The sequence below is a fragment of the Lycium barbarum genome, chromosome 10 (assembly GCF_019175385.1).
Source record: "Lycium barbarum isolate Lr01 chromosome 10, ASM1917538v2, whole genome shotgun sequence".
Taxonomy (NCBI): Eukaryota; Viridiplantae; Streptophyta; class Magnoliopsida; order Solanales; family Solanaceae; genus Lycium; species Lycium barbarum.
Genome location: NC_083346.1, coordinates 124,067,358 through 124,089,255, shown reverse-complemented (window position 1 = coordinate 124,089,255; position 21,898 = coordinate 124,067,358). Strand labels below are relative to the sequence as shown.

General features: G+C 34.7%; 1 pseudogene; it reads right to left on the bottom strand.

Moving 5' to 3' along the window:
* Positions 1–1,197: 1,197 nt before the first annotated feature.
* LOC132615224 (cuscuta receptor 1-like) lies at positions 1,198–8,711 on the bottom strand (annotated as a pseudogene).
* Between the last annotated feature and the right edge of the window lie 13,187 nt (positions 8,712–21,898).

Sequence of the window (21,898 nt, the reverse complement as noted above, 5' to 3'; positions counted from 1 at the left end):
GCTTTATCGGTTTTAATCTACATGACATAGTTTGTACTTTTATATGTGCACAAAGCTTAAGAAAAAAAAAAGGTTTCTTAAAACTATAGTCATAAACATGTCAACATATTTATGTGGCTATAAAACACGTCATGAAAGAACTTACCTCTAATGCTTTTGATCCAATATAAGAAGGTACCTTTTTTTAAACGGTCTAATAATGAAATAGTGCGTAAAAGGAAATGGAGAAACTACTTATTATAAAGAACTTAATTCTAATGCTTTTAAGTAATTTGCCGGTATAAAATGGGAAAACTTTACAAATAGCTACTTGTTTGTCCCAATTTACGCCGCATAGTTCGAATTTCGAGGGTTAAATTTTTTTATTTTGACTGTGAATTCGGACATATAATCTTTAAGTTTTATAAAACAAAATTTATATATTTGAAAACTACGTGAAAAATTTATAAGTCAAAATAATTAACAATTCAAAATATTTAAAAGGACTATGAAAGAATCGCAGTAAAAAAAAAAACTCATTTGGCTCTCGAAATTCTGAAATATGTCACATAAATTGAGACGCACGGAGTACTTTTTCACTCCATCTCATGTAATTGAAAAATAGTTATTATTTTGGAGCTTTAGACTCTATGAGTGAAATTTTATTCATATAAAACTTGAATCATAATAATGACTATTTTTCAAAAGACAAGGCCAAAAAGTTGTCAATTGACGGTTATTTTTACCCTCAAAATGGTCCTGTTTAAATGAATAGATCCAGGCCCAAACCCAGATTGCTTCAATTTGAACCCAATTGAAAGGGTTTTCTTTGCCCAAGCTAAACTTGATCTTCTTCTGCTTTTTTTTTTGTCAAACAAAACTGTATGTATTTCTCTACATTTATTTTCATTTTTTCATATCTTTGCAATAGTTTTAATTGTAAAAGCACTATTTTTTTTTGGTAATATGATTGTTACAAAAAGAAGCAATTAAAAAAAAAGGCTCCACTAATTAGCCCTGTTGTCCTTTTTTCTCTTTTATTTTTAAACATTTTTTAAAACTATGGAATATGCTATTTGGGGCTCCAAAATGGTTATTTTTGAATGATAAAATCTAAAAATTGTGAATTTTGGTTGACAGAGATGGCACTAAGAGGTGTTTCGCAACTAAAGAAACTGGTAGTCAGCTATTGCAATTGGGGTGGGAGTAGCAGAGGTATAAGGTAATAATGCTTAAGTTCTTATTCAATACTATTAACAAGTTAGGCAATGCATGTTATTTTTAATTCAACAAACAAACAGTCAATAAGAAATATTGCCGGCATTACTAATCTTAGCATAACTTGTCTTTGAACCAAACAACCCCTAAGAATGAGAACAACAATTACTTGAGGTTCCTCCACCATCTATTCTTGAGGGGTGTAACAACATTGTCTAGTAGAAAATAGTAAGAAGAGAACATCAAAACCTCAACAAGCCTAAACCATGCTGTTCTCCAATAAGGATTGAAGAGTGCTGCAGCTAATCCTATCAAGATCGCTCCATAAGACACAACAAAGCCGATGTAGAAATCATCCATATCCACAAAGACTGAAGAATCATCCTCCATATCCACAAAGCTTCCATTATTTGAGGTATTAGACGATTTAGTATCGCTACACTCGTTGTCTAATGGATCACCACAAAGCAAAGGATTCCCTTGATAGCTGCTTTTGTCGAAAGTTGAGAACTGAAGTTTAAATGGTGGTACTGCACCAGATAAATTATTGTATGCTACGCTAAATACTGCCAAAGAATGTAGCTCAAGTAGGCCAACAGGAATTCTCCCATTCAAGTTGTTGTAGGATAGGTCCAGACTCTCGGTTTCATGTAAATTGGAGAAGGTATTTGGGATTCTTCCAAAGATGAGGTTGTGCGATAGATTCAATGCATGTACTTTGCTCAAGTTCCCTAGCTCAATGGAATTTCACCTGTTAATCTGTTACTTGAGAGATCAATACCTGACATATAGTTTAGAATGCTTCCCTTGTAAATGTATGAGTTTCTTTTTGTTGAAAACTGGACCTGGGTTTCCATATCGATCAAATAGAAGTCACTTAGAAATCCATATGAATTGTGGTAGTGCCTTGTAGAACTTATCCAATCACTGAACTCTAGCCACGCTAATGTGCAAATTGAACCATACTGTGCACTTCTTGTTTCTACTTCGTTTTCCGCTTGTGTTAAGTTACCCAAACAAGGAAGGAGAGGACCATAAAGCTTATTAAAAGACAAATCCATGATAGATAACTTATTTAGCAGACAAATCTGAGTTGGAATTTCTCCTTCCAATAGGTTATTGTTGAGGAGAAGGAAGTTCAGATATGAAAGTGAGCCTATGGTGTGTGGGATATTTCCTGTAAAACTGTTGTGGCCAAGATCCAATGTTTTCAGAGAAGATATGTTGAAAAGTGAATCTTCAAGTTCACCACCCAATTGATTTTTGTCTAGATGGATGTGTTTAAGGGGTAAACCACTCACACAAGAAGGAACATTGCCTGAAAGTCTGTTTTCGGACAAAACTAAGACCTGAATGAGCTTCAAATTGCAAATCTCAACTGGAATCGAGCCTTCAAGATTATTTCTAGCCAAATCAAGCTGTAACAATCTTGTGTTATCTCTAATCCATCTCGGAATCTCTCCAGAGAAGTTATTGCCGCTAGCATCCAGTGCAATAAGAGGTTTGAGAAAAATGTTACTACGTAACAGTCCCTCAAACCTATTGTCATTCAAGTACAAGTAAAATAATATACTTGGTCTGACATTCTTTGAAAATATTTTCCCTGACAACTTGTTCTTTGACAGCCGGAGGTAAATCAGTCCTGGAGAACCAATTGCCAGATCGCTAGGAACTCCTCCGGACAAGAAATTGAGAGATAGGTCTAGCACAACTAAATTAAAGCCGCCAATATCAGAAGGTATAGGACCTTCAAGCAAATTTGTTGACATGTTCAGAATTTGAAGCATTGGGAAGGTTGAACTTATGTTTGTTGGAACATGTCCGCTTAGTTTGTTATTAGAGACATCAAGTTCCTTTAAACGGAGATGACTACTGGATGGCAACTTCAATGGTCCGATGAAAGCATTATCTCTAGCATAAAGTCCTGCAAGTCTGGTGTTATTCTCTAACAACCAAGTGGGAAAGTTTCCTTGTAAATGATTGTAGTCTATAGTGAGAACTCTCAAGTCATGCTGGTAATGGAGGAAAGAAGGCAATTTTTGAAGGTTTATGAATCCGTAAATAGCAAAAAGCTGCAACTGGAAATTTGGGACCCAATTCTTGAATTCGATGTCTGTAGTTATAGTATTAGACCCAACACTCAAGTAGGTAAGTTTTGAATGGTTTGCAAATTGATTGAATGATAGTGGAACTTCAAATTGGTTATGTGAAATATCCAAGTACTCTAGTGATGTGAGTATCTTCCAAAAAGGATATGAGGCTAGATTTCCAATGAAACGATTCTCAGAAAGATCAAGCCATCGAAGTGATGTCAAGTTTCCAATACATGAAGGCAGTGTTCCCTCAAAATTGTTGGCAGTGAATGACACCTCTTGAAGGTTTTTAAGTTCACACCAACCTATATTTCAAAGAGAAAAAGTTCAGATGACATTTGGCTAACAAAAATTTGTACAATAAGTATTTGTTATTGTAGTTTGTCTTAAATCTTGTGAATTCTAATTATGTCAGATTTACTTGTAAGTTTGAGAAACTCATTGACCTTTTAGGTTGGATAACTCAGCTCCTTGTAGACAAGGAGTAGGAATTGGTTGGATCTATATAAAGGTGTTGTAATTGAGGATTTTTTGCACGATTATTCTCGTTCAGAGTGAAAAGCTCTCTCTGCTTTTGCCCTGAGGATGTATCTCGTTAAATCTCTGAGTTATTTCTTCTTTTCTATTTGTGTTGGTGTGGTTGCAGGTCAGTTAACTCACGATCTTCCTTCCACAACAATAATGCATATATGAATAGAATCATGGTAATGTTTGAAAAAAAAAAAGAGTAACACTACCTTGCTTAGGGAGGCTGCCATTACCCCCACCAAAATCCATAGTCAGCACTTTAAGAGAAGTCATTTGTCCAATGCTTGAAAGAAAATTCTCATTTAAATAAGATCCCTCCAAGTGCAAGTACTCCAGTGTGCTCAAATTTCTCAACTCTTATATCAAAGAGTCAAAGACAAAGAAAAGAAAAAGAAAAAGAATCACCACACCAATATTAAAAAAAAAATAGTGATAGAAGTAATGTGGAGAGACTTTGAGTTAAGAGTTTACCATAAGTTAAGGCAGAAACAGTGAGATCACTATCTTCATAAGAAAGCCCCTTGAGAGATGAGAATGATTTTAAGGATTGTAAGATGTTGGTGGAGTTGGAACTAGAATTTCCAAGTCTTAAATTCCTTAGAGAACTCATTCTTTTACTACCTGTTTATTGGTGCATAGGAAGCAATATATCTTATTGTTAACATTAAATTTATCCTTTGTCACACAATAATAGAGAAATTCAATCTATTTACAAGGTAGACAATTATTGCATTTATCAAATAATCCAATAACAAGTACAATAACAATTCTTTGAAGTTAGTAATCCATGTACCTTTGGTAGTCACAAAGCCCTCAAAATTGTTCATCCGGAGATCTAGAAATTCCAAATTGCTCAAGGCAATTATATCTAGACAATTAAGTCAAAATAAATTATAAACACAACAAAAAAGAAGATACTTGAGATATTAATTGTATGGTTGATATCTTAATGAAGCAATATGTTTTTTCGGGACGTTTTCGAGTGTCCAGTACTCGCTTTGGGGTCGATTAATCGATATTAGCGCAATGGAGGAAGCGCCCCCTGCCAAGATTTTTTCATTGACAGGGATCATACTCGATACCTTTCATTAAGGGTCAAGGCAATCCTATCCGTCCCACCACAATCATTTTACGACGATGAAGCAATATGCATGTGATAAAGGGGTGAAACTTGGATGGTAAGAAGTTTAACGAACCATTCATTTCAATTTTTCCGTCAATGTCATTGTTATAGAGATCCAGATGCTTGAGAGATGGAAGATGCTTGAGAGATGAAAAGATGGTGGAATTGAAGTCATTGTCAAACAAATAGAGTCTCTCTAAATTCCTCAATCCAGTATGTGTACCAAGACCTGCATTGGTTTATGAAATTCATTATTAGCTAGGGACAAAAACAAAATATTTGAGCGTAACCATTCTCTTCTTTGTGGTTTTAGGAGGGAATATTTTCCAGAAACTAAGTATTTTTTTAATTGTTAGTGTTTGGTAAGTAGTAGAGAATATTATGCCAAGAATATTTATACTTAATCTAGGCAAACATTGTGAGGTGAGGGGATGGTGGATGTACTGTTGGGGATGGGGAGGAGATAATTAGCATCGAATATCACTTATGAAATTCATTTTCCTTACTCTGACCACATATGCTCGACTTTTAAGCAGGGGCGGAGCCAGCCCTTCGGGTGTGGGTTCGGCCGAACCCAGTAGCTTTTGTTCCAACCATATATTTGTATTAAAATTTTTGTCAAATATGTACAAATTATTAATTAAGAACCCAGTAACTTTAAAGAATTAGAACCCCGAACCCACAAGCTTCGAATCCTGGCTCCGCCTCTACTTTTAAGGAACTTTTGGGTTTTCCGCCCGCTGTCCGGTACATGTTTTAAGGATCCGACTAATTCATATTTGCATCGAGTAAGGCCCATTAAGGGGGGAAGCACTCCCTATCAAGTTTTTTTTTCTACATTCTCAGGACTCGAACTTGAAACTTCTAGTTAAGGGCGGAGGAAACCTATCTATCCGAACACAACCTTTTGATGGTGGCTTTTAAGAAATTTATTTTTCTAAACATAACAAGATTGAAAAATACTTATATTACTCCATACCAAGAAACACCCTTAGTCTTATTTGATCCACCGTCTTTACTCACTTCTTGTTTTTCTCTTTTATATAATTTTTTTAGTCATCTTGTAGTATAATCTCCAGGTTAAATTGTATACATATATTTGTATGGGAAAGGAGCTTACCCAGTGCAGAAAGGGCGTTGATGTCATTGATTTCATAACCTGTCAACGTGAGTACCCTTAAATTGCTCATGCCGGGACATTTCTCACTTCGGCCTTCATCTAAAAATAGAACTATTTCAAGTGAGTCCTAATATCATCCAACAATGGCCACAGTTCAAAAATACATCACAACAACCCTTATTATATGCGTATAAAAAAAAGGAAAGAGTATACTGCTATGATTAATTCGTATGTCCAGAAGAGGGTATGCAATTAGTCGCCGTGAGCTTAAGTTAGTCCAAAAACCATAATTTTTAGAAGTAAAAAAAGGGCGGCATCCATTGACGGAGCCAGGATTTCAAGCAAGGGAATTCAAAAATAGATATAGTACCATGATTTAAATTCTCACCCACAAACATAAAACTATTTTGGTGTTACCTTTTATCATTACTGTTAAAATTCTCGTTATGTAAGGTAATTCAACAATTTTTATATCTATACACGAAAAAAAGAAAGTAGTAGTATTTTGAACAATGTACCTATAGGCATAGAGCGATTTTTCAACGAAGGGAATTCAGTTGTATCCAGTTGTGTGCTCGGGACACGATTAAATCGTAGAACCTCAAGAGATGAAATCCAACACAGAGGTGTTAAAACATTTGGAAAGCGGAGATAATTTGACTGCAAATCGAGTACTTTCAGGTTGGTCAGACGTGACAATTTGTCGAACCCTGGATAATAAAATCACAAGTGACAAAAAAAAAACATGGTTAATGTGCATACATAGCTAGCGTTTGGACATATATTTGGTTGAAATTTGAAAAAGGAGTTTTTTAAGATAAGATGAAAAATATGTTTTTTGAAAGTTGAAAATGTTTTTGGACATGCATTTTACTGCTTGAAAAGAAGTTGAAGTTTTGTGTGTAGAAAACTTCAAAAGTAGTCTAAACCACTTTTTGAAACGTGAAAAACTCATATTCAAAAACTGCCCAAAAATTAGTCACTTTTTATAACCAAACAATGCTTTCAAAATATTTCTTGATAGAAATTTTTGAGGGAAGTCCTTTGGAAATATGAGATTTGCAACAGAATGTCCATCGAATAGCTTTCGATGAGACAATTTCCAACGGACTCCCTCGGAAATTTTCATCGAAAATTAGCTTGTGGTTTAGTCGCGAATCATGTGGTGCGATGGATGAAATTCCTTCTTCCTTAACTAGAGATTTCGGATTTGAGCTCTGAAAATAAATAAATTTTTAGTAGGGAATAAATGAACCCTATACAATGGGAATCTGAGTGAATTGAGCCAATGAGTTTCAGATCCCAGATGATTACAGAGAAAAAGAGAGATGAGGCAAAAAGAGATCAACCTTCATTTTTTGTCGACCCTATAATATAATTATCAGACAATATAAGAACTTCTAGTGATTTGAATGGAAGAAATAGAGTGGCATTAAAACTCCAACCATCCCCTGCTCCTTTCCTTACTGCTTCGAGATTGAGTTCAATCACTCGACCTGTTGCTAAGTTGCATTTTACCCAACGCCAAGAACAACAATCCAAAAAACCACTCTCATTATAGGCTGCCCAAAGGGCTAAGTCTCCACCATTTGAACTCATCATGTTTGCTTGTAACTCTAAGAGAGCATTTCTCTCTTCCTCCCAACACATGTCGGGCATAGTGGCGGAGCCAGTAATCCTAACAAAAGGGTATAAAAAATATTTAAATTTAAATGATGAAATACGATTAATTATCAAGGAGTAGGAGCGTTCAAAAGAATTAGAGGCTTAAAGCTAAATCATAACAAGAGGAACTATTATCTCTTGATTGATCTTATTTTTTCTACCTTTACAGCTTACTTTGTAAGTTCACTAGCAATATACTAATACAACACTAGCTATAGCAGTAATTAGTACAATGAATCAGGGGCCATAAGCTCCTATAGTACTAAGATATAAAAAAAACTTACTTCTTGAACGATGGATCAATTAAACAAGACGAGAAATAAGCTCCTATAGTACTAAGATATAAAAAAACTTACTTCTTGAACGATGGATCAATTAAACAAGACAAGAGAAATAGCTAATCTAGGAAAACTGGATTGAAATTGAAAAGTTAAGTCGTTAGAAATACAAAACAAGAAATAAATATACATAGAGGAAAAATCAAAATTGAAGAGTAAAATAAAGTTAAATATATCATAATTTACTTAGCCATTCAAATAATCTCCACCAAATCCAAAAGTGAGAGAAAAAAAAACCTTGAAACTTGATATTAATGATAATTATAGAAATTATATTTTATAATATACATAATTAGATTAGTACTTTTGGAGCCTTCAATCCTTGGAGGCTTAAACCTAAGCAATGCCTTCTATGCCCTTATCATTGAGCCAATAATATTAAGCAGATTTAACAGTTTCTATATAAACCAAAAGATTTGTTGTTAATCCATTTGTATAGTGTAACTTTTGAACGAAATGGGTTCAATTGAACCGATTCATAGACTTACCTCTGCCACTGATGGGCCATAACCACTGGATAAACCACCAACAACCAAAACTTAATATTCCTCATATCATTCATCCCCAGTAAAGTAGTGTCCATTTTTTGGACTATTTATAATTGTTCTTTCTTTTCTAAAACTATTGTTTGCTGATGTTGTAAACCTAGCTAGTAGAAGGTTTATATAGGACTTTAGGCACCTCTACATGTCAGTGCCTTTCCAACATGGCAACATGAAAATGAAAATAGTCATCATTTATGCAGTGACAAATGGGGCAAAATTTTGTTTGTTTAGATGACTTCATGACCAGGAGAGACAAGTTTAGAGACGAGCAAGTTGACTGGAATATCAATCTTTAGGGCTCGTTTGGTACGAGCGATAAGGTATAATTAATTCTGAAATTAAATTTGAGATGAATTTATCCCATAAGTTTATATTTTGTAAAAAAAGACCCGTATGTTGGTAGATATTTTTAACAATTACTCCCACCGACCATTTACTAAACTCATTAACTTCCACCAACCTTTATTTATGTCTACCAACCTCATTACTATTCATGTTAATTTTCGTTTTTATTGAACTAAAATTTGATTAATTGGTGTTGTATTTTTTAGAAAGGCCTTCTTGTAGCGTATTAATTTTGTTATGAACTATGACTTGCTCATTTGGTAAAATTATATAAGAATTGAGAATGTTTTAATAGTTTTCACAACTTGTGGGGTTTTTATGCCTATAAGAGAAAATATAACTTAAAATATCCGAATTGCATGTCTAAACATGATTTCAAACCATGTCCAAATGGCTCCTTAAACTAAAATTCGTAATTTTATTGTACAAGGTGTTAACACCAATTTAATAAATACATAACATGTGTTTGTACATAAATTTTTCTCAAAGGTGTTAACACCAAATTAATAAATATATAACATGTGTTTGTACATAAATTTTTCTCACTTAATAAATTTTATTTAGGATATGTTTTTAACTTATTAAATTATTTAACCATTGTATTATATGAATGAACCCGTAAGTAAAGTCAGTATTGAAACTTAACTATTTCCCCAAATTATATCTATCCGCACCTACTAAATAGGAAGAAAGAAAAAAAATTACAAGTTTAGAGACGAGCAGTAACAAATGGGGCAAAATTTCAAGAATGCAGTGATTGGGGCAAAATTTTGTTTGTTTAGATGACTTCACGACCAGGAAATGCAAGTTTAGAGACGAGCAAGTTGACTGGAATATCAATCCTTAGGGCTCGTTTGGTACGAGCGATAAAGGATAACTAATTCTAAAATTAAATTTGAGATGAGTTTATCCCATGTTTGGTTGGGATATGAATAATTACGAGATTAGTTATTCCCGGATTGTAATATTATTTTTATTCCTGTGGAAGGGTGGGATAACAATTCCCAAATAACTTGTTTCCCAACCAAACAAGCCCTTAAAGTGTGTCGGATTAGTCACCATCAGGTTAGTTATTTGTTTTTGTGAGCCGGTAATATATCCTATTTTGCAATATTATAAATTTCATATCTCAAGAGAACTTACCTATAAATATCTTTTGAATGACTAGATAATACAAAAAGTTTCTTACATTAACGATGTATATATTTATACGATATATACATAACTTAAAATTATTGTAGAAACACATAAATTTCAAATCCTGAATCTCCCTTCAATTTTCTACTTGCTGTGGTTGCCCAAGTCTATGGCAAAGTTGACAGCCATGCATTTATTTGTGTGGTTGATTTGCCTGAATTCCAAACGTGTACTTCTAATCAATTGAAAATATAAGCCTAAGTGATCTTTATGGCAAATTTGAAGGACACCTGTTACTTTAACTTTAGAAAGTGATAGCAATTATCAATCAATTCAAGTTTTTGTCCTACTTTGGATGACTTAGTCAAGTTGTGAACTAATCAAGTGAACTTACAATCTTAGTTTAAATTGTGTATGCATATTTTTTATCTCATTAATGTAATTTAATTTTTCTTTTATAGCAGATAACTTATTATTCATTATAAGTTATTAATCAATGCTTATCAAATAGACTAGCAAACTATGACCGTGCGATACACGGGGCCCAACATGATTAATTTGGTTACTCAATTTAGTTAGTATTTATGGTTTGTATATTTTGTAAAGGATACCGCGATTCTCCTAAGTGGATCTCCATTTTTTCTTTTCTTTTCGTCTTATTTTTCCCCTTAATTTCTCAATTGTTGTTAAAATTTATCTTATTTTGGTTATGTCTGTTGAGAATAGTCGGGCACAATAGTCGGACACAACTTGAATTTTATTATCTCAAAGTAAGGACCAGCTTCGGTCTTACAATTTCTTACACTATTTTTTTTTTCTTGCACTCACTCTAGCAACTCTCTTTGTTTCTCTCTACTATTTCTTACTAGCTCTCACACTTCTCACTTCTCACTTATCACTTGTTTCTTTATTGCTTGCTTGCTTAAAACTCAAATGACCACCTCTATTTATAGGTGGAGATGGAATGATCTAGTGAGAGAGATATTTACAACTTTTTCTAGAATATTCCTAAATATTTTTTTCTAGAATTACTTTAGAATTCTCATTCTAGAGTGCTCCTCCATATTCTCTACAGCTCCTTAATTATTCTAGATTCTTCACAAAATATCTTAGATATTAATTAAGTTGGTGATGAATTCTTAACACTCCCCCTCAGCACTGTTGACACCCAATTTTGTCCCTCTTTTATTTAATTTACCCGGGTTTTAAATTTACTGACGAGCTAAATACTTTATTTTTCACAATGTTTTATTGCTACTACTATTAATATCACAACTTTTATTTTTAAACATTATAAGCATTACTTTATCACAAATTTCAAACGGTTAGTCATCGTCTCGTTTTCGGGTTTGGAATCGTTAAATTAATTACAAGACAACACTTTGTAAAATATTTATTCTTTTACATATTAATCATTTATTGTCTTTACATAGTACATGTTGTATCAGTTATTAAATTAGAAGCCCAAAAATAATTAAATAACGGAGGAAGGACTAATATTTTTCAGCCAAATTAATGGCCCAAAATACAAATACAATATTATTTTTTTCATACCCAAATAATTAGCCCACATTTTAATACTCAACCCACATTATCAGCCCATATTTAAATTAATAGGCCAGCCCAAACGGACCAGCCCATTACCCAACCCGACCCGGTCCAACTTTCCCTTTTAACCTAAACCCTATCCTTTTCCCTTTTTTCCCTCACCCGCCTCCTTCGTCCTCTCTCTCTCATCTCTCTCGTTTCCTCCCTTCTCTCCCACTCCCTTTCGTCGTCTCCGCCTCCTTCCCTCCTCCATCTCCGCCGCACACCACCCCATCCCCTGTTCTCCTTCACTTTCCTCTCCCTTTCCTCACTTCCCTCCACGTTACCCCTGACACCCCTCTTTCATCGTCAACCTCCACCACACCCACGTTTCTCCTCTGACACCACCCCACACCACCTCCTTCTTCGTCTCTCTCCTCACGTTCTCCCCACACCCACGCCTCTGCCATCTTCCCTGACACTTCCACCACGCCTGTTCCCCGCTTCCTCTCTCTCATACGCTCTTCTTCCATTTAAAAAATCCCAATCGCAATCCTATAAAAGGAGGGGATTCAGTGTTTAGGAAGGAGGGGGCAAGAAACGGGGGTCAAGATCGAGAAATAAAATCTTGGATCCCCAAAACTCCTCCAACGTTCAAATCTCCCACAAGTCTTGACCAGATTTCTTTTTATAGCCTTGGTTTTTCTTTTAATTTTTCAAAATCCGGTCCGAACCCTACTCATACTTGAAGTTCTGGAGACAAACAGAATTTCCCTTTCCTTTAACGAGTATATTGTTTCCGTCGATATCGAAACTGTCGATTCGAAAGGTTTGTCAAATTTGAGTTCGTCGCGTTCGAAACATAGATTCGAGACGTCGATACCCGTTCACTGTACCACAAAAAGGTAATTCATTCCTCGTCTTAGTTTTATTCTAATAATTTAGTTCGTTTATGAGTTTTTCTTTTGTATGAGATTTTGAGCTAGTAGTAATTTCGTTAATTTAGGCAGTTTGTATGTTAGTGTAATTGAAGAGTTTCTGCTGGTAATTAGGTAGGGTTACGCGTGTTTTAATTCCCAATCAATCGTATCAAGAGGCTGGTAGTTGGCTTACTATATTGGTATGGGTTAATTGGAATTCTCTGTTAATCGACAATGTGGTAGCTGTTTGTTTAAATATGATGTGATTCATGCCAGTTGATCAGTTTAAGAGTCATGCCAGTTGTCCAAAATGATAGGATTAATGTCGAATGGTTAGTTTGAAGTTTGGTTAGTAAGGTTTAAATATTGTGTCTGCAGTAAGGTCTAAATACTGTGTCTGGGATGTTTTGAGTTTGTTTCATTGAGGTGATGTTATATTAATTGAATGAGGCTATTTGTTTTCTTTTTTTGAAAAAATCTGGAATTAATATTTGTAAGTGTTTGGTTCAGTTAAATGTGATCAGTGTGTATTATTTGATTCGTTTAAAGCAATACACTTGTTTGATATATGAAGCATTTTTTTGAGTGATATGTTCCCCTAAAGTAAGGTAAGGAGTCGTTTGTTAACTCTGAATGCTATTTCTGTGAAAATTGGATGTTTTGAGCTTGTTTTGGACTGCTGATCCCATCCAGTCCTCTTTTACTATCTAAACCAATAAGATTAGGGTTTAATTATTAACTAAGTGTTTGGATAACTTGAAAATATTGTTAGCATGTTTACAGTCTTGGTAGAAATGGTTTTGACTGAGTTGGGGATTGAAATTCTGAAAGTTGTAAGTATCCTTATTGTTTTAGAAGATAAGATTGAATGAGCATCATAACTTTCTGATTTGACTGAGTAGTCCAATAAATACTTTGGCATACAATTTGAAAGGATTTGAAGTCGAGAAGCTGTTAATAATAGGACTAATTGAAACATGTTATTTGATTTCATTTCATAAGGACTAAAAGACATAAAAATGAGTTTGTTTGGACATTCTAAGTGAACTATGGTCGCATACTATATTGAAGTCGAGAAGCTGTTAATAATAGGACTTATTGAAACATGTTATTTGATTTCATTTCATAAGGACTAAAAGACATAAAAGGAGTGTTGTGTTGGACTTTGTTATTACTGTTTTGAGTCATTAAGGCCTTTATAATATGAATCTCAAATGTATGTATTTGTACCCATGCCCATATCTGTTTCTGAGATTGTCTCTGATTCAGTTTGTTTGTATAGTGACTGCTATACGACTTATCTTGGCTATTTCCCTTCTGTTAGATGTGCTGCTTAACCATGTTGTTATTACAAACAAAAAATCAGTAGCCCTTCTCCTCTTTTCGCACCATTCTGATAAGGGATTCTAGTAATAGACTAGCACATTTTTTTCCTCTGAAGATATCTCCGGGGTAAAAGTTAACAGAAATCAGTGGCATTCTTTCTTTCAAAGTTTTCCCAAGGGCTGTTTGGTAGCAGCAGACATCAGTACTAATTTTTTTTTTCTTCTCTGAAAACTGCATGAACAACATGTTTATGTTTGGATTAAGTTCTGAGTATGTTGTTCTATGCAAGCATGATCTGTGGCCTGCTAAGTGACTAAGTCCAAGCATGATATTCATGTCCTATTTCTATAGATGATACTACTTGCTTGCCTGCTGTTAATCCTGAATTTATTTGCTTTTGAACTTGTCTATACTCTATGCAAAGTTTAGATGACTGACATACATGTTTCCCAAATCGCATGGAATCTGGTCTTATCACCTCCAAACTGCCTACTTTTAAGAAATGAAACTCTGTATGAATTTGTGCCTCTTTTTAGTTGTCCGTTTTGCCCAGCATGGCTTTGTATAAGCATATACTATCTGGTTCTCTCTCCCTGTCTGGTTTAAACTGATTTTGAGTTCTTTGAAACCCACCTTATTTGTTTGCTTATAATAGATACCATTATAGCATGGTGATATTGCTCACTTGTTATGATCTTCAAGAAACTTGTTGGGTATTTATTGGAGTACGGGACTCTGGATTAATATAGTTGTAAAGCATGTCTCCCAAATGTGTGCTATACTAGTTGCTTCTATGGCTATTTGTCCGAATCCAGCATAAGTCTTACCTTGTCCATTCTCTTATGATTCTGTGTGTGTTTAAGTGCCTTTATTCATTATATAGTAGTAGTGCTTGATAGTAGTGTGTAAATGTGGTCCTGTAAATCCTTATGAATTATACTTAAATATACACATAATATTCACAATCTACTGATCCTTTTTTAGTTTATGTTCTACATGTTTAACTTTATTCGTTGAATAGATACTAATTCTTTTTCTTTCGTTTTATGCATGACATCTCGCGTATGAGTCCAATCGGCTCGCCATCTCCTTCCGCATTCGGCGTTGGGCTGAAAGCCCGACAAAACCTCCCCTGCATCAGCCCAATCTGCAGTCATATGGAAAAACAAACTTCTGGGCCGAAGCCCAACAAAAACGGCCCACAGCAGTAATACAAAGAAATTTAATTGGGCCCAAGCCCTATAAACGCAAACAGTTCAGCAGTTGAGCCCATGAAAAATGGGCCAAACTCGTTTATTCTTCTACTCTCTTCCTTATTTTATGATTGTGTATTTCTCTCTGTTTTTGTATGACTAACATTTTATTTTGTTAACTTAGATAATTTCTAGTATATTAAGGATTGTAGTTTAATAATGGGTAGTTAATTCCACGAGTTTATATTCACTTCTAATTGTTTCAAAACTATTCATAGTATCTATAACATTTATTTGAATAATTGATTTTCAAAACAGCATGATTACATCTTTTGGCTAGGGGAATAATAATTTATGCTTAACAATTTAGAAATTTAAAACATCATAAACCTTACAATAACGTTAGCTCATTCTATGGAATAAAAAGGCGAACTAATTCGACAAAAACAACCTTTTCACTTAGTTCTTTTTTTTTCAACATTCAGAAATACGCATTGAAATACATATTTATCCAGAACAACTTTCAAAACTTTATTAAATAACTCTTTTTAAATTTTAGTCATTCCCTCCATATATAAACATTACATGTCCCGCTTTCTTTTAGTTTATTCTTGACTAAAACCCTTTTATGCAATTGCTATTTTCTACGAGCATTACTTTAAACAATGCTATTAAACTTTCGTCTTAAAACCTTGACGACATTTATAAGCCGTGTTTACAAAATAACATTAGAAATACTCTTTTATACAAATCATTATTTTTATACAAGTTTTATTTTAAATAGCATTCTCACATGGTTATCTACAACTTTAGTCATATTTACAAAGCTATTTTCTTTCCTATAATACTATATTTACACTTAGCCTAACTAATCATAAGTCCGGTCGGTTAACCATTGTTAATGGGTCTTAAAGGGTGCCTAATACCTTCCCTTTAGACTAATTGAACCCTTACCTAGAATCTTAAGTTTCGCAGATCTTAAACAGAGTTAACTTTAAGCATAACTTTAATAAATTTCAGGTGTCCTAATTCACCATAAATAATTAGGTGGCGACTCCTTAAAAACAACATATAGGAATCTCCAATATGTTGTACTCCGCTTCAACCCGGTTAAAATGGGGTGTAACAAGCACCAACTTAATTTGTTCTTTGTGTCCGTTGTGAGCGATTCCTGAAACTCTGCAGACATCATGATGTCCATGCCCTTTGGGAATATCTTCTTCCGTCGGATTACTTCAGTCCCTACTCTTTGAAGCTTCTTCAAAGGTAGTAGTCTCTTTGATATTGACCACCTCAGCTAACGATGCATCTATATACTTAGGGTTTGAATATTTTAGCCATGTAGACTTCCTTAGCTGTGGTTGTGGTGCTTCTTGGACTTCCTCTTGCAATACGTCTGGAGTTTCACAGGCTCCAGTTTGCCATGAACTCTTCTTTTCCTTTTGTGGAGATATCTCTTCTGTATGTGATTTATGCTTTTCACATAATTCTGATTTTGCCTTACTTGTTTGTCCTTCTTCTTCAAGTTTATGTTGCAGCTTTTGCTCCAATTCTCTTGAATTTGGTAGTGTGACTTCTTCGGACCACCATCATGATGCTTCATCAAATACCACATTTCTTGACACATATGTCCGATTTGTGGTAGGGTCACAACACCTCCATCCTTTTCTTTGTTCATCGTAGCCAACAAAGATGCAGCGAACAACTTTTTTACCAAACTTGCTGCGGAGATGATCTGGCACAAACACATAACACACACAACCGAATACTCGAAAGTGACCTATGGTAGGTATTATCCTATTGAGCTTCTCGAATGGTGAGGTAAACCCCAATCTTGCTTGTGGCAGCCTGTTAGTGATGTGGACAACAGTCTTCATGCATTCTGCCCAAAATCTTGTTGGTACATGCATACTATTAATCCGACCGGACTTATGTTAATTAGGCTAAATGTAAGTGTAATATTATAGAAAAGAAAATAGCTTTGTAAGTATTGCTAAGGTCATAGTAGAAATATGAACATGCTGTTTAAATAAGATTTGTGAAAAGGTTAATAGTTTGTATAAAAAGACTTTAGTTATAAATAAACCAAGGGAAGTATGAATTTGTACAACATTTTGTAAATATTTAGAGAAAGTAGGTTATGCTACCTAACAAATTTAAAAAGAGTTATTGTAAGATTAATATCGGTAAAGTTTAAAGTTTTACATTATTAAAATATGCCGAAATCGTCGAAAATCGGAAAGAGGATTTTAGTGTATAAAAGGGAATGATTCAAGTCTTCATTATTTTAAAATGTTTTGAAATCAACATGATTTGTTTGGAAAGTAGAGTTATTATTTTCTCTTGGCGTTCTTTCGGGAAATCATTCGTGTAGCCCAAAATGTTATAGATATCAACATTTAAACTCATTCTAAGTCTTAAACAAACCTACTTAATCCTTCAAACTAGAAATCCTACAAACCCCGCTAGGATTCCTCTAAGCTAAGAAAGAACAAGAATAAGATAAAGTGTTAGTCAATCCATACAAGTCAAATATACAAAAGGAATAGAGTAGAGAAAGTAGATCGGCCTAGCCCATTTAAAGACTGTGGTATTCAGCTCTTTTGCTATATGGGCTTGGCCTAAGAATTTTCTTTTATATGTTGCGGGTTGAGGATGACTCGAGAAGAAGATTTCGTTGGGCTTTGGCCCAACACCGAATGCGACAGATGATGAGTCCCGAATTAGGACTCCATTTTTTCTCCGATGTGTACATGTAAAGAAAAAGATAAAGATTAGTGACAAGGAAAATGTAAGCTAACAAATGAACTGTAAAAGTAGACAAAGAAGGACGTGCACTATTACAGTTTGCAAATCTTTTATAACAGAACCTTAATATAACCTCAGAAAAGACAAAGGAGAAAAAACATAGGGCAAACAAACCAAGGTCTAGACTGAGGAGTGTAACAATTAGGCAAACCATCACTAACATTACACTGAAATTGAACCCGCACCATCATAAACCGAATTAATATTCAAGTTGATAGAAATTTAAAGAAAGCAACCTTAAGAGAAGGAAAAGACATGGATAACTAACTACTTCCAATACGAGTTCAGTTCCAAAAGGGCACGTGCGACATGAGACAAATACTAATATCTGGAGCAGGATTATTCATTCAATTAGGGAGGCTGGAAATAGAAGCCAAAAAAAAAAAAACAGAATATCATTTGATAGCAGATAAACACATAAAGTTTCTTAGCACTGTTATTCTCGCCAACATATTCTATTGTTTTTCAAGAAACTAGCAGATTACAGGTATTTGTTGCATGCTTAAAAGGTTAAGAGTGTGGAATCACCAGAGAGTGTCAACATTTCCTCAACTAATCTAGCATCTAGATGTGTTCTGTTGGTAAGAACAGAAACATGGGATTGGAACTTGTTGAGGATGAAGAATAAAATACACGGCTGGCCGTACCAGACTCAAAACCAGCACAAAATTCTTTTTGTAAATGGAATTGGAGCTGAAATAAATGTGTGGCAGTTAAACAGACCATGATAGATCCACAAAAATGTGAGCTAAGCAGATAAGTATTTGAAATTAATATAAACACCAGTGAAGAAACCAACAGAGATGAGACTGGTCGAATTGCCTAAAGAACTAAGCCGTGATTTTGAGAGAATAGCAGTAAAAAAAAAGATGCAGTGAATAGCCAACCAAAGTAATAAAAGCAACAACAAGAGAGGAGTGACAACACAGGCAGTGATAATTAACAAGGGGACACAAGCGAGGAACAACAGACAAATTTAAAAGGAAATTATACAGCAACATAAAGGAAACATGAAGTAAACACGCAGAACATTGAGTATCCAAGGGAAGTAGCATTCAGGCAGTGTGAGCGTAGGGATGACATGCTTGCATTGATAGAAGGCATTTAACAGAAAGTTCGAAACGAAGTAAAAGTTAAGATTCAAATACCTACGTAGCTAGTTAAGCTTTAGCTTAAATCTTCCAATGATCACATTAGGCTATTTAATGCGCGACCGAGGCTAACTAAGGCACAATAGAGACACTGCCAAATACAGAATTACCGAAAATAGGGTACTAACATGAACATGCATTTTCAAGAGCAAAGAGGGACTTGACAGATTAAAGAATGATCTATTCTTATGTATCAAGTACAAATAACACAAATACCTTAACAGGAAAGGGAACAAGGAAGACCATGGTGCAAACAGCCATTTCTCATTTACACTTAAGCTATATCGACATTTGCAACATTCAGTTTTATAAATTATACAGAGAGGAGGTGCATTTGGAGGCATTTTGAAACTGTATACTTAATCTGTAATGCAGTACAAGAAACTCAAACGATACTCTTTACACAAGTAAATTGCATAAACCATACTTGTCATTTTTCTTACCCTTAAAGATACAGTGGCTTTACTGTTTTATACGACAGTCCCAAGATGAGGTTGATCTTTACAATTTCGAAGCCAAAAGGTCAAGAGTCTCTTACGATATCTATTTTAATTATTCATATTTTAGCCAAAACACAGGATAGACATCATAACCTAAATAACGTCGACCGCATAAGTCAAACTACTGGGTACAAATTCATATCTTGTATTCAAACATCATCAACAATCGGAAAACGAACATTCACAATTTCATGATATTTAACACACAAAAAAGATCCGAGGAAAATCCAACAGCCTCAACGCATCATGAACACGTCAGAAACCTTAGATTAGAAATAAAAGGGAACGCACTGACCTCTTGTTGGTGCAGTGAACAGGGCGTCGGGTCTCCGGTCTACACTCGATCTTAAAGTAACAAGCCGAAAGAGTAAAACGACTTGATTTTCAAGTGGGTGTTCCCAAGTATAGCGATTGAAAAATGTAAAATAATTAGGAGTGGTTAAAGTGGCTGTCAAAGAACTGAAACAGAACAGAATTCGAACGAATTCCAGATTTAGAGTAGTAATCAAAGATAGAAAAATGTTGAATGTCGTCAAAAAATCCCCCTTTTCGGCTGAGCACTTAGAGACGTATTTATAGGTGTCGAACACTAGGGTTTTGAGCAAGCGGGAACTTGAAAAATCAAAATTCAAAAATCGAGTCAAAGCTTCAGCCAATCTGAACGTTGGAATCAACCACCGAACCTTCTTTATCATGATTCGACCGGGAAGGGCAATTGACTGCAACCTTTTTCGGCCATTTCAATTGGAATTTGGTTATTCACCATGTACGAGGATCCCCGCTAAGCATCCATGGCTGAATGGTTAAAGCACCCAACTCATAATAGGCGAATTCGTTTAGCCGGAAGGAATTAGTCTCCACTAGCGTCATTCGAAGAACAATCTTTCACGTGATTCAGATTCGAGTGGCTAAACTCTCTCTGATTTTTTGGCGATTGTCGTGTCTTGAAGCAAAAAAAAGGGAGGTTTCCCTTTCAACAACAGAATGAGCAGATAAAGCAAGCCTAGGGACGATTTTTGCACGGAAATGGAAAGGCAAAGATCTGTGAGGGCGAAAGGGGACTGGGCTTTGGTCGAAAATGGAAGGGAGAGGAGAGTGAGGAGGAGAGAGGCGGCTGTTCTTTTGCTTTGTTTAGGGATTAGGTTTAGAATAAGGCTGATGAAATGAAAGGAAAAGTGGGCCGGATCGGGTCGGGTAATGGGTATGGGCTGGTCTGGTCGTTGGGCTGATTGGGTAAAACGAGTGGGCTGCTCCTTTTGTATTGGGCTGGCCGAATTAGGCCTTAGCCCATATGTTTTCAAAGTTAATCACGGACTGAATTAATGTCTTGGGCTTCTAATTTAACAACTAGTACAATATATATTATGTGAAAACAAATAATAATTAGTATGTAGAAAGTAAAAGATTTAATAAAGTAAAATTAATTTAACGAGCACAAATCCTAAAATGAAACGATGACGAACCATTTAAAATTTGTGATAAAGTAATAATAGTAATGTTGATAGTAGAATAGTGAAGATGAAAGTAACGATATCAATAGTAGTAGAAATAAAATACTTAGCTCGTTAATAAATTTAGAAGCCCAAGGAAATAGATTAGAATAAAGGAGAGACAAAATTGAGTGTCAATAATGTGCCCGCGCTTCGCGCGATGATAAACATCACCATAATGAATTAATGACAGAACGACTTTATATAAATATAGTCAACACAATATGGGTAAATTTCTCCATACATGTATATAAAACTTAATTCTATAAAATGATAAAAATAAACACAAGAAGCAGCATGACTACTTTCCCAAAGCCTTTTTAGCGCCCCATTTGAAGTTACTGATATATACCTTTCACTTCTTAAAATAAGGATAAATTGGCTAATCCTTCTTGAACTATTTATAGGTTAAAATTTTATTTTTAAAAGCCGTAAAAAAGGTTCGGGAATTTTACTACACAATTTATGGTTAATCTAAGAAATTTAGAGTTTTTAGGGAATTTCACAAGCCCACGAAAAGTAACACATATCCACCCCTTTGTCTTTTGGAATTTTTATATTCTCCACTTCGAAACTCATTCTCAAATTCCCGAAAGTAATAAACACATTAGCAAAATAAGATTAAGCGCTTGCAAGAAATTATTGAAATTGCAACACGATGGACAATGTTTTAAATGAATCTCTACTATTATTTTGGCTTAGCAGAGGTGGTGTAGAATATATTGTTAGTTTGGCTTTGCAGAGGTGTTATAGCATATCCCGAGAATGCGTTCTTCTGTTTTTTTCATTTTGTTTTTCGTTCGTCCTTCTCCAATTGGTGAAACCGTAGAAAGACTGTAATACTGAACATAAAATATATCTACCAGCTTACTTTCCGAAATGCAGAAAGATA